The sequence below is a fragment of the Canis lupus genome, chromosome 33, assembly GCF_048164855.1.
Source record: "Canis lupus baileyi chromosome 33, mCanLup2.hap1, whole genome shotgun sequence".
NCBI classification, from domain to species: Eukaryota; Metazoa; Chordata; class Mammalia; order Carnivora; family Canidae; genus Canis; species Canis lupus.
Genome location: NC_132870.1, coordinates 22,501,798 through 22,514,027, shown reverse-complemented (window position 1 = coordinate 22,514,027; position 12,230 = coordinate 22,501,798). Strand labels below are relative to the sequence as shown.

The window sequence follows — 12,230 nt, the reverse complement described above, 5'->3', positions numbered from 1 at the left end:
CTGTGTGTAAATGGACTGAAGTAGCTTTCAAATGTGAGCTAAATGAGAGAAACATTTTGTGTAACATTAATTGAAATATTTAATATGTACAACATAAGTTCAAGGGTATAGATCATTTCCCTGAAATAAATAGTAATAAAAAATTCCAATGACATTCTTTGATAATCAAATAAATCTCTGGTCTGTGAATTGGCTTGTAATACTGGCATTTAAACAGTAAAGACATACTGGTGTTCCAAAGCTTAAAACTGACACAACTTCCCTTTAATTCCCTAATGGATAGTTTGCCAACTTACAGTTTCCAGAAAAAACATCAGATCTTCTGAAAAAACTTTTAATCATTTAACTGTATATAATGAACAGGAAAAAAATAAAAACTTCCAAAAAAATGTTTATCTAGTTTACTGTAGAAATTTTTTTAAAAATAAAAGTTTAGATGGAGAAATATACAGTTTAATATCAATATTGATTTTTAGTAATTTATACTAACTTGATAAATAACATTTATTTAACACTAAGTAGAATAATTTTTTTCAAACCACTGAGTAATTTTGGCAGAAAAAATAACTTCTTTGGCCTAATACCTTCATTTAAGACAGGACACAGTAATGGAAACACAGAAAACTGGTATATCTGTTCATTTCCATGGAAGCCATTATTCTAGGTAGAAATAATCAAGGAAGTTATGAGTATTAAGTTATATCTGGATATTGATGATGTTTAACTAAGCTACACAGTTTGCAAAGATAAGACACTTTCCTGATAATAGATAAGCAGTGAGATTACTATCTGATGTTTCATCCTTAGAAAAAATATGAAACTGAAGATATTCTAGCAACACATCATTTTTTCCCTGTATCAAATGTATGACAAAAGTGATGAAAGGAAAAATTTTTCCAGGATTTGAGCATTCCATGATTTCATAAATGATTTTTTAATTATTATGCTCAGGAATTATTTTCACATTATGTAATACAAATCAAGTTGCAATGGCTTAGTATAAGATACATGTCCAAATTCCTTTTAGTTCTCAGTCTTAGATATTTTGACCGAGACTATGTAAGCAGCTAAACAACTTTATTGGCAAATATATCTTATGGAAGACATGAAAATAATTTTAAAAGCACTGTACATAAGGAAATATTGCTAAAATGAACTTTACTAAAATTAAGATCTACTTCTTTTTTTTTTAATTTATTTTTTATTGGTGTTCAATTTACTAACATACAGAATAACCCCCAGTGCCCGTCACCCATTCACTCCCACCCCCCGCCCTCCTCCCCTTCTACCACCCCTAGTTCGTTTCCCAGAGTTAGCAGTCTTTACGTTCTGTCTCCCTTTCTGATATTTCCCACACATTTCTTCTCCCTTCCCTTATATTCCCTTTCACTATTATTTATATTCCCCAAATGAATGAGAACATATAATGTTTGTCCTTCTCCGACTGACTTACTTCACTCAGCATAATACCCTCCAGTTCCATCCACGTTGAAGCAAATGGTGGGTATTTGTCATTTCTAATAGCTGAGTAATATTCCATTGTATACATAAACCACATCTTCTTTATCCACTCATCTTCCGTTGGACACCGAGGCTCCTTCCACAGTTTGGCAATCGTGGCCATTGCTGCTATAAACATCGGGGTGCAGGTGTCCCGGCGTTTCATTGCATCTGTATCTTTGGGGTAAATCCCCAATAGTGCAATTGCTGGGTCGTAGAGCAGGTCTATTTTTAACTCTTTGAGGAACCTCCACACAGTTTTCCAGAGTGGCTGCACCAGTTCACATTCCCACCAACAGTGTAAGAGGGTTCCCTTTTCTCCGCATCCCCTCCAACATTTGTTGTTTCCTGCCTTGTTAATTTGCCCCATTCTCACCGGTGTGAGGTGGTATCTCATTGTGGTTTTGATTTGTATTTCCCTGATGGCAAGTGATGCAGAGCATTTTCTCATGTGCATGTTGGCCATGTCTATGTCTTCCTCTGTGAGATTTCTCTTCATGTCTTTTGCCCATTTCATGATTGGATTGTTTGTTTCTTTGGTGTTGAGTTTAATAAGTTCTTTATAGATCTTGGGAACTAGCCCTTTATCTGATATGTCATTTGCAAATATCTTCTCCCATTCTGTAGGTTGTCTTTTAGTTTTGTTGACTGTATCCTTTGCTGTGCAAAAGCTTCTTATCTTGATGAAGTCCCAATAGTTCATTTTTGCTTTTGTTTCTTTTGCCTTCGTGGATGTATCTTGCAAGAAGTTACTGTGGCCGAGTTCAAAAAGGGTGTTGCCTGTGTTCTCCTCTAGGATTTTGATGGAATCTTGTCTCACATTTAGATCTTTCATCCATTTTGAGTTTATCTTTGTGTATGGTGAAAGAGAATGGTCTAGTTTCATTCTTCTGCATGTGGATGTCCAATTTTCCCAGCACCATTTATTGAAGAGACTGTCTTTCTTCCAATGGATAGTCTTTCCTCCTTTATCGAATATTAGTTCACCATAAAGTTCAGGGTCCACTTCTGGGTTCTCTATTCTGTTCCACTGATCTATGTGTCTGTTTTTGTACCAGTACCACACTGTCTTGATGACCACAGCTTTGTAGTACAACCTGAAATCTGGCATTGTGATGCCCCCAGATATGGTTTTCTTTTTTAAAATTCCCCTGGCTATTCGGGGTCTTTTCTGATTCCACACAAATCTTAAAATAATTTGTTCTAACTCTCTGAAGAACTACTTCTAATCAACAAACACCAATAAAGAGTTAAAACAAAAGCTGCAAATGGAAAAAAAAAACAATCTCATAGAACAAAGAGGAAATGTTTGCATAGGACTTTCACCAAAGAGCTACCCAAACAATTAATACGTAGGTAAAGAGTTAATCAATTTCATCAGTCACTAGGAAAATTCAAATTAAAACTACAGTATGATACCACAACCCCTTGACCAGAATGGCTGAAATGGAATAGATTTAGAGAGCCAACTGTTGGCAAAGATGTAGAGCAGTCTAGAAGGCAAAGATAGGTACGACTCCTTTGGAAAACTTTTTGGTAATATTTACTAAAGTTAAATATACATATACCTATAACTCAGCAATTTTGCTTTTCTGTATATATATCCAACAAAAATGCACCCATAAGTTAATATATGTTCAAAAGACATATATATGAGTCCTCATAGAAACATTATTCTTAATACCCCTAATAGAGGCAAATCAAATATCCATTAAGAGGACAATGGATAGGGGTACCTGGGTGGTACAGTTAACTAAGTATCTGACTCTTAGTGTAGGCTCAGGTAATGATCTCAGGGCCATGAAATTGAGCCCCTCATTGGGCTCCACACTAAGTGCAGAGTCTACTTGAATTTCTCTCTCCTTCTCCCTCTGCTTGTGCACTTTTTCTCAAGTAAATAAACCTTTTGAAAAAGCTTTATAAACCTTTTTTTAAAAAACCTCTGTCTCAAATATATAAATAAACCTTTTAAAAAAGAATACAATGGGTAAATATTGGTATACCAAAGAATATTAGATAACAATGATAATGCATAAATTAAAACAATATATTGTAAACTGGATGAATCTCATAAACATAATTTTGAGTAAAAAAAGTCAACCGCAGGAGGCTACAGATTTATTATTTTACTTACATAAGACTCAGAAATAGGCAAAGCCATTCTTTGATGTTAGTATTCAGGATAATAGTCAAAGTGTGGAGAACTTGTGGCTGGGAGTGGACAAGAGAGGGGCTTAGATCTGTTTCTTTATCTTAGTGATGATAGTAACATCATATGCTCATTATGTGTATATTTGTGAAGCTGTCCACTTATGACCTGTGCAGACTTTTTTTGCATGTTGTACTTCAATAAAAAGTGTATGTAAAATAAAACTAAGGCTGGCCAATTTGTCGAGGCTTAACAAGCCACCTGCCAGTGATATTGTGCCATTAACAAAGGATCCATATCCGGAGTTTTGTTGACATAATCCTTAGCTCCACTGTGCGGACAGAGAGACAACATGAAGTCAAATGAATATCAACTCTTTCACAACAGATATTAAAACAAAACAAAACAAAAACCACAACTTGTTGGGTGAATCAAATTGATAGGGGCACCTGGGTAGCTCAGTGGTTGACTATCTGCCTTTGACTCAGGTCATGGTCCCAGAATCCTGGGATCGAGTCCTGCATCAGTCCTGAAGGGAGCCTGCTTCTCTCTCTGCCTATGTCTCTGCCTCTCTCTCGTGTCTTTCATAAATAAATAAATAAATAAATAAATAAATAAATAAATAAATTCTTTAAAAAAAAAAAAAAGGACCCAAAACATCTCAATACAAATTCTAACCAGATTTTGAAGCTGTGCTAAAAAGTAACAAGAGTTAGAAGATATTCATGTGGGAAAGAAATTATGTCCTCCTGTTTAAAGTTTTAAGACCAATGTAAGTATTTTGGGGTTTGTGAATTTGAAAGATTGTTATTAGCAAAGATTTTGGAGAAGCTAATAGTCTAAAATTAATTTGGCAAAATCTAAATTTTCAGAAAAATATAGAAGGTTTTTGTGGCAAAGAGGACTTTGTGGTTGCTTCATTCAGTGAAAATATATTAATAGTGAAAAGGGGAACCCTCTTAGAGGGTTGGTGGAAATACAAATTAGTGCAGCAAATGTGGATAACAGTATGGGGAGGTTCCTCAAAAAAGTTAAAAATACAGCTACCCTATGATCCATTGATTGCCCTACTAGGTATTTACCCAAAGGATACAAACATAGTGATCCAAAGGGGTATCTGCACCCCAATGTTTATGGCAGCAATGTCTATAATAGCCAAATTATGGGAAGAGTCCAGATGTCATTCAACAGATGAATGGATAAAGAGGATGTGGTATATATAGGGAACATAATATTACTTAGCCATCAAAAAAAGAAATGAAATCTTACCATTTGCAACAACATAGATGGAATTAGATTATGCCAAGCAAAATAAGTCAATTAGAGAAAAACAATTATCATACTTATGTGGAAGTTAAGAAACAAGACAGAGGATCATAGAAGAAGGGAAGGAAGAATAAAATCTGATGAAATCAGAGAGGGAGACAAGTCATAAGAGACTCTTAACTATAGGAAACAAACTGAGGGTTGCTGGAGAGGAGGAGGCTGGGGGGATGGAGTAACTGGGTGATATATATTAAGGAGGGCACTTGATGTAATAAGAACTTGATGTTACATACAACTGATGAATCACTAAAGTCTACCTCTGAAACTATTACTACATTGTATACTAATTAATTAAACTTGAATAGACAAAAATTCTAAAAAATAAAAATATAATAGCTATTTTAATTTAAAATGACAAATTTACTTTGCATTGGTTAAATATGCCATCTCTAGAGATTAGGATATATACCTCTTACCTTTATGCAATTATCTTATATTTTTATTGTAATTTTTTACCCATGATATGGTTTCTGTCCTATTTAAATTAATAAAACTCCTCCTTCTAAGTTTTCCTCATTCAATATTACACTCTCCATATATAACATTGTTTTAAAATCAGTTTGTTTCTTCCACGAAAGATAATACCTGAAGTGTTGTTTCTGGGTAACTTGTTTGAAATTTCCTTCAATGAATTCTTCCAAAATATTAAAATCCAAATCTTTTCTCTGGCTCTGGAGACTCAAAATAATAAATTGGAAAACACTGATATTTTTGTTCATCATTGTAGCCCTAGAACAAAGCCCCCAAGAATGCTGTGGTCCCTTAATAAATAATGTTGAGTGGAATTTTTCTAACTTCCTAAAGGTCTTTGGTCTCCTTTCTTCCAGGCAGCCTGCTTTATGATATGTTGGTTGGTAGTGATGACCACTCCTCTTCTACACCCTCAGTCTTCATCTTCCTTCTCACCATTGTTCTGAAAACCAAGAATTTATGATTGCTACTCCCTTCCTCTCATCCTAAAATTATCAGAAAGCTTCAAGAAAGATTTGGAGCCCCTCCAAACCAATTGGAAGTCAATCTGTAGAATTAATCTTCCACCTTTCTTGCATTCACAAGCCATCATGTGAAAATAGAAAATGGGATTCTAGATCTAGAATTTAGATCTATGGTACCTAAAGCAATGTCCATCATCAAGGGTCTACCTGGATACCTCCAAGAGTGAGGGATCTTCTTCATGATATAGTTTATGCCATCATTGGGTTATACTCATTGCTGACTCTCCAATCCCATGAGGTAATAGTAACAGTATTTTTACATGAGATTCCTTCAAATATCTTAAGGGGATTATAGTTCTTCTCCAAAGTTACATCTTCTTTAGTTTCTTTAGTCATTCTTTTTATGATATGATTCCAATCTCCTGGTTTGCTGCTTCTCTTCTAAACCAAATCTAGGTCAGTGTCTGTCTTAAAATAGCATGTCCAAAATTAAATATAATATCCATATGTGGTCTCTCCTAGACAGAATACAGTGGTTGATTCTGTCCCAAGATCTGGATTCTAAACTTTTTTTAGGGCAGCTCACATTGCCATCAGGCCTACACTCTACCTCACTGTTAGTTGGCAGTGGTGACTCTGACCATGGCAGTCCTCTTTTTCTGTTATATTCCACCTTTTAAACCACTCTTTTGGTTTTGCTTCCAAAAGGACAAGTTCTTTTTATTTTGTGGAAAAGCTTAAAAATACCACTTCCTACCCCACTCTTGTCCCTCTTCCTCTGCTCTTCAGCAACTGTCAAGGTAGCTGCTCTTGCTTCTTGAGATTCTTTTCTACTTCAAGTTTTATCTCACTCTGTTTAAAGGTCAGCCCTAATTGTGTTAAGTATTAGCAACCATTCAAAAGGACACAATAAAACATCTGTCATTTTCGCCCAAGGACACTTTCTCAATTACCACTGGCATCACAACCAGCACCCACATGTTTCTGTGCATCCACAGAATGGTGGGCTCTCAAGGTATTTCCCAATTATTTTACTGGATAGTTGGATCATTTTCCTATGCTATGCATGACTAGAACCTTCTACTTGGGCCAATCTTTCAGAAATCTGTAACTGTTTTGTGAGAGCACTGGAGTCAATATTGCTAAGAAAAACATTGAAGTTATAGAATCATGGAATATTAGAAGAAAATATTGTCTAGCATAACACTCTAATCAGATCAGAAATTCATCTTAACATGTCCCTGTTATACAGTCTTCTAGCTGCTATTTGAAAAGCAATGCAAGGGAACTCACTGAATTTTAGGATAGCTTATTTCATTCTAAAACATTTCACTCTGTAGAAATGTTCTTTAGAATAAGATCTACTGTCTTTTCTATAGCTTTCTTTAAAAAAAAAAAAAGGATTTTATCTATTTATTCATGAGAAACAGAGAGAGAGAGAGAGGCAGAGACATAGGCAGAGAGAGAAGCAGGCTCCATGCAGGGAGCCCTATGTGGGACTCAATCCTAGGACTCCAGGACTACGCCCTGGGCTGAAGGCAGATGCTTAACTGCTGAGCCATCCAGTGGTCCCCTCTTTTCTATAGCTTTCTATGATGTTTTTCTAATTATGCCTTTTGGCTCCCCAATAAATTAACCTCTGTCATAGAGACAGCTCTAAAAATACTTTAAAATTATTTATTGTATTTCACAATAACTTCATCCTTGAAAAGGCTATTTAGTAGTATAGTATAAAAATATAATAATATTAGTTAATATTAAGCACTTTGCTAATTACATTGTGTGGGGTTTCTTTGGATATCATATAATACATAGTATTTATTTATTTTTATTTCATGTCTCTCCCTCCCTCCCTCTCTTTCTTTCTTTCTTTCTTTCTTCTTTTTCTTTCTTTTTCTTTCTTTCTTTCTTTCTTTCTTTCTTTCTTTCTTTCTTTCTTTCTTTCTTCCTTCCTTCCTTCCTTCCTTCCTTCCTTCCTTCCTTCCTTCCTTCCTTCCTTTCTTTCTTTTTCTTCTTTCTTTCTTTCTTTCTTTCTTTCTTTCTTTCTTTCTTTCTTCTTTCTTTTCTTTCTTTCTTTCTTCTTTCTTTCTTTCATCTTTCTCTTCCTTCCTTCCTTTCTCCCTCCCTTCCTTCCTTTCTTTCTGCCTGCCTGCCTTTTCTTTCATTTCTCTCTCTTTCTCTTTCTTTCTTGGTAGTAGCTGTATTAATGGGTGTGATATGGTTTTGATGTGCAATTTCCTAATAATTAATAATGTTACACATCTTTTCATATGCCTGCTGAAATATGTTCTTTGGAGAAATGTCTATTCAAGTCTTTTACCTATTTTTAAATTGTGTAATTTACTTTTTGTTATTGAGTTGTAGGCATTCTTCTTATATTCCAAATATTAATCCCTTATCAAAGAATGATTTATAAATATTCTTTCCTATTTTAGAATTAACCTTTTTACTGTGACTGTATTCTTTTGATGCACTGAAATGTTTAATGTTGATGTAGCCCAATTTATCCATTTTTACTTTTACTGACTGTGCTTCTGTTATCATATCCAAGAAATTACTGCCTAATCCAATGTCAGGATGCTTTTCCCCTATATTTTCCCCTAAGAGTTTGGTAGTTTTAGCTCTTACATTTAGGTCTTTGATCCCTTTTGAATTCATTTTTGTGCACAATTGACTTTTTAACATAAATGTAACTTTCACATTTGGCTCCAGTAAATTTCATATCTTTATTTTGGCCATTTTTTTTTGTCTTATCAATATATCTTTCAATGCCACAATTACTAGTCATTATATTAATTCTCCTTTTTGTATAATCTGCATGTCATCTTAAATTTTTATCCGCATGCCCTTTATGTCCTCAACCTATTCATATTGTTTATAAGCCCAACACTAAAGTTCTCCTAGGTTAGTCATTGGCCAACTTTATTTAAGTGTATTTGTTCAATGGCTCTTCATAAATTCTAGATGGAAATTATAAATATTGAGAATACTTACTTTATAAAGTTTTACTGAAACCCATATTTACTGCCTAAATTATGTCTTTAATTCATCAATCCACAAATTAAATTAATTTGAATTAATGATAGTGATAATATGAACCATTTAATTTAGAATGTAAATTATATAAATGATTTTAATTAAATACATTTTCCATTATTTTCCAATCCACAAACTACTAAAAAAATGCTACTGAGTAAAAGTCCTTTGATAATCCATCCAAAAAAGATGTAAGAGTAATTTCTAACTACATTGTATAAAACTTATAAATTAATTGTTTTTATTTTGTATGTTGAAAAATAATCTCACAATCTTATTTGAATTATTAATTTGCTTTCAAGTTCTATCTTTATACATTGTACATGGTATGAAGAATCATTATTGATCAAGACTTTCAAAATTTCATAAATTCAGGATCGATGGAGCTGATTATGATGGAAGTGCTCAAAACTAATGAGAATTTAGTAGAAAAGCATTCTTAATCACTGTCTTGTTATCTGATTTATTATTCCCATATATATTGATATATCATACAAAACAAACAAGAAATATATGTATTTTAATATGTGTATATATGAATATACATATTTTTACTTACAATCTGCTTATGTTAGTAATTTCATAGCAGAGGAGTTGTGTGGTAGCATGTTGCAATCATATATAAAAAGTCCCAGGAGAACTTGAATTCACTTAAATCTGAGTTATGCACTGATAGTTCCTAAGGAGGACATGACCTCCAGATTAGACAATCAAGGCTTCATTATTTTTATCAGATCTGCCAAGAAAAATCAATTACTTCCTTCAAAAACAAATTAAACAACAAACCTTTCCCAAGGAAGTTGCACACATTTGTTTATGAAAACTGAGGTTGTTTTTATGTTCCAAAATACTCACTTTCTCAAAAAGGCATTGTTAGAAATGAGGCTAAAGAATAAGGTTTTGGTATTTTTAGAGAGAAATTTAACATATAGCCAATACATGGCTCAGCTTTTGCAACTGGTGACAAGAGCAGGTAGTTACCAGAGTGGAAGGGGGTGGAAGGGTTAGATGAAATAGGTGAAGGAGATTAAGAGGTATGAAATTCCACTTGTAAAATAGTTAAGTCTAGGGGATGAAAAGTAAAGCATAGGGTATATTGTCCATAATGTTGTAATAATTTTCTATAGTGGCAGATGGTAATTATACTTATTGTTGCGAGCATTTCATAAGGCATATAAATGTTGAACCACTGTGTTGTACACCTGAAACTAATATAATATGTCAAGTACACTTCAATAAAATGAAATTAAAATGGACAGATAGAAGTTTAATATATAACCAATAGCTGGTTCAGATTTTGTAACTAGTGGTAAGAACTCTGACAGGACTGTGTTTAAGATGCTCCTTAATTTATTATGGCAAACCAGAAAACGTTTAATCCCTCAAACTGTGAGCATTCAATCTACTATAGAATTTTATAGGTCTACATAATCAATACGTATTTTTTTCAGTAACAATTGTTCTTTCCTCTGAATGTATAGCTTTACCGATGTAATTATATCTCTATATACTCACTCCAAAATAATACAATATGCCCTTTATGTCTCGTCTGTAAGTTTATCTCATGTCTTTGGTTGAAATTCCAAACAGAAATAGGATTGACCCATGACTAAAAATTGTACCTCATAGAAAGGAAAAGAAAAATAAAACAAATAATTATATTATGAGAATTATACTTTATAATATATACATACATGTGTATTGTTATAAATACATTATTGATAAGCTATAATATATCAATAATGGAAAATATATACACAACAAAAATAGCTTAAGCTAAGAGTTTGCAGACTGTAGTGCATGAGTGAGGAATGGGAATACTCATTAAGCTTTGTGCCTGGATAGAAATCTTTGTTTATGGGCAGATTACTCAACCTCTAAGCCATTGTTTTCCATTTGTAAAATTGGTGAAAGGCTTTATAGTTGTAAACACTTAAAAACATACTTGCATGTGGTAAAGATTCATAAATATTAGTCAACACCATTAGAAATGAACTGTGACGTGAAGCGGGTTAACACATATGATATGATTAGAACAGTTGGACACACAGTCAATGTTTGTGTTATCTTTGTATCATTTGTGCTGGACTTTTTTAGCAGATGGAATGTCCATGCCCTTTGAACTGCCTCCAGCATTCTGAAGAAATGGACATTGCTTGAAAATGAAGATTCTTGTACTCCTAACGTGATCCTGAAGATGGTATTTTGAAGTTTCAGAACATTTTTAACTGTGCGCTATCATATTTGACCATAAAATATCTTCTGGGAAAATGGAGATTATATATATATATATATATATAGTAATCATGGATCATATCTTTTAGTAGGTTCTAAAATTAGGATGGGGTACAAGATGCTAATATATAAATATTATGCAATATGATGTTAAAACTTGAGATTTCATCTAGGACATTAGTTAAGACAGCAATTATATAAGTGTATCATTGAAGACTTATTCTTTGTTGATAAGTCCTTTTATTGCTATCAAGCAAAATTGATATTTGTAGCACTGGGAAAGCTCTGTGGTTCTGACTTTTAAGGAACTGTAAGACTCATAATTCCTTTTGATTGTTACTTAATTTCTATCTTTTCTTTTAAATGATGAGGTGGTTGGAGGAGAAGATTGCACAGTGAGCATGGCTTCAATACTTCTATTGGATTTCAGAGCTGGATGTTGTTCCTAACTCAAGAGTCTTGCTCTATATCTTAAGATTCATCAGGAAAGTCTTTGTTAACTGCCAGATGGTATGTTGACCTAAGGAAATGGGCCTTTAGCTACTGGAAATCCATTGTGCCAAGTGGAACATTCCTAAATGAATATGGAAGGAGAGATCATTGTTTATGGTCCACCTATTCACCCAGAAGAGTTGCTGAGTTCTGGCATTCCAGTAGGGCAGAGGATGGTGAAGTGACAAAAGACTCGTGAGACTACTTAAAAGTATTTTTCCCTGCTTAATTAGGCAATAAAGATTTTCCAGGAAACTGAACTTCCTTAAATTGAGAAGTTCCTTAATACTGCTGATCTAAGATATTGCAAAAATGTGTGCTTGGCTCTTTATTTTCAGATGCATCCCAACCAGCTCACCACCCTCACCACTTCTACCCTGACCCGTGTCATCGTCATCTCTCTTGAATCACTTGCAACAGTGTCATACTCACTCCCTCTGCTCAGTTGTTTCTACACACGGAAAACAGATGAATTATTTAAAGATGAAAGTGAGATTGTGCCACTCTTGCTAAAACCTCCCTAGTGGCTCTCCTCATCATTTGAGGTGAAAGCCAAA

General features: G+C 33.9%; 1 long non-coding RNA gene across 1 annotated transcript; it reads left to right on the top strand.

Annotated features, from left to right (window-relative positions):
• The first annotated feature begins 6,060 nt into the window (after positions 1-6,060).
• LOC140623617 (uncharacterized) lies at positions 6,061-11,933 on the top strand. The gene is made up of 3 exons (XR_012023171.1): positions 6,061-6,208; positions 11,044-11,146; positions 11,553-11,933. It is a non-coding gene; the product is annotated as an uncharacterized lncRNA (long non-coding RNA).
• The last annotated feature ends 297 nt before the right edge of the window (positions 11,934-12,230 follow it).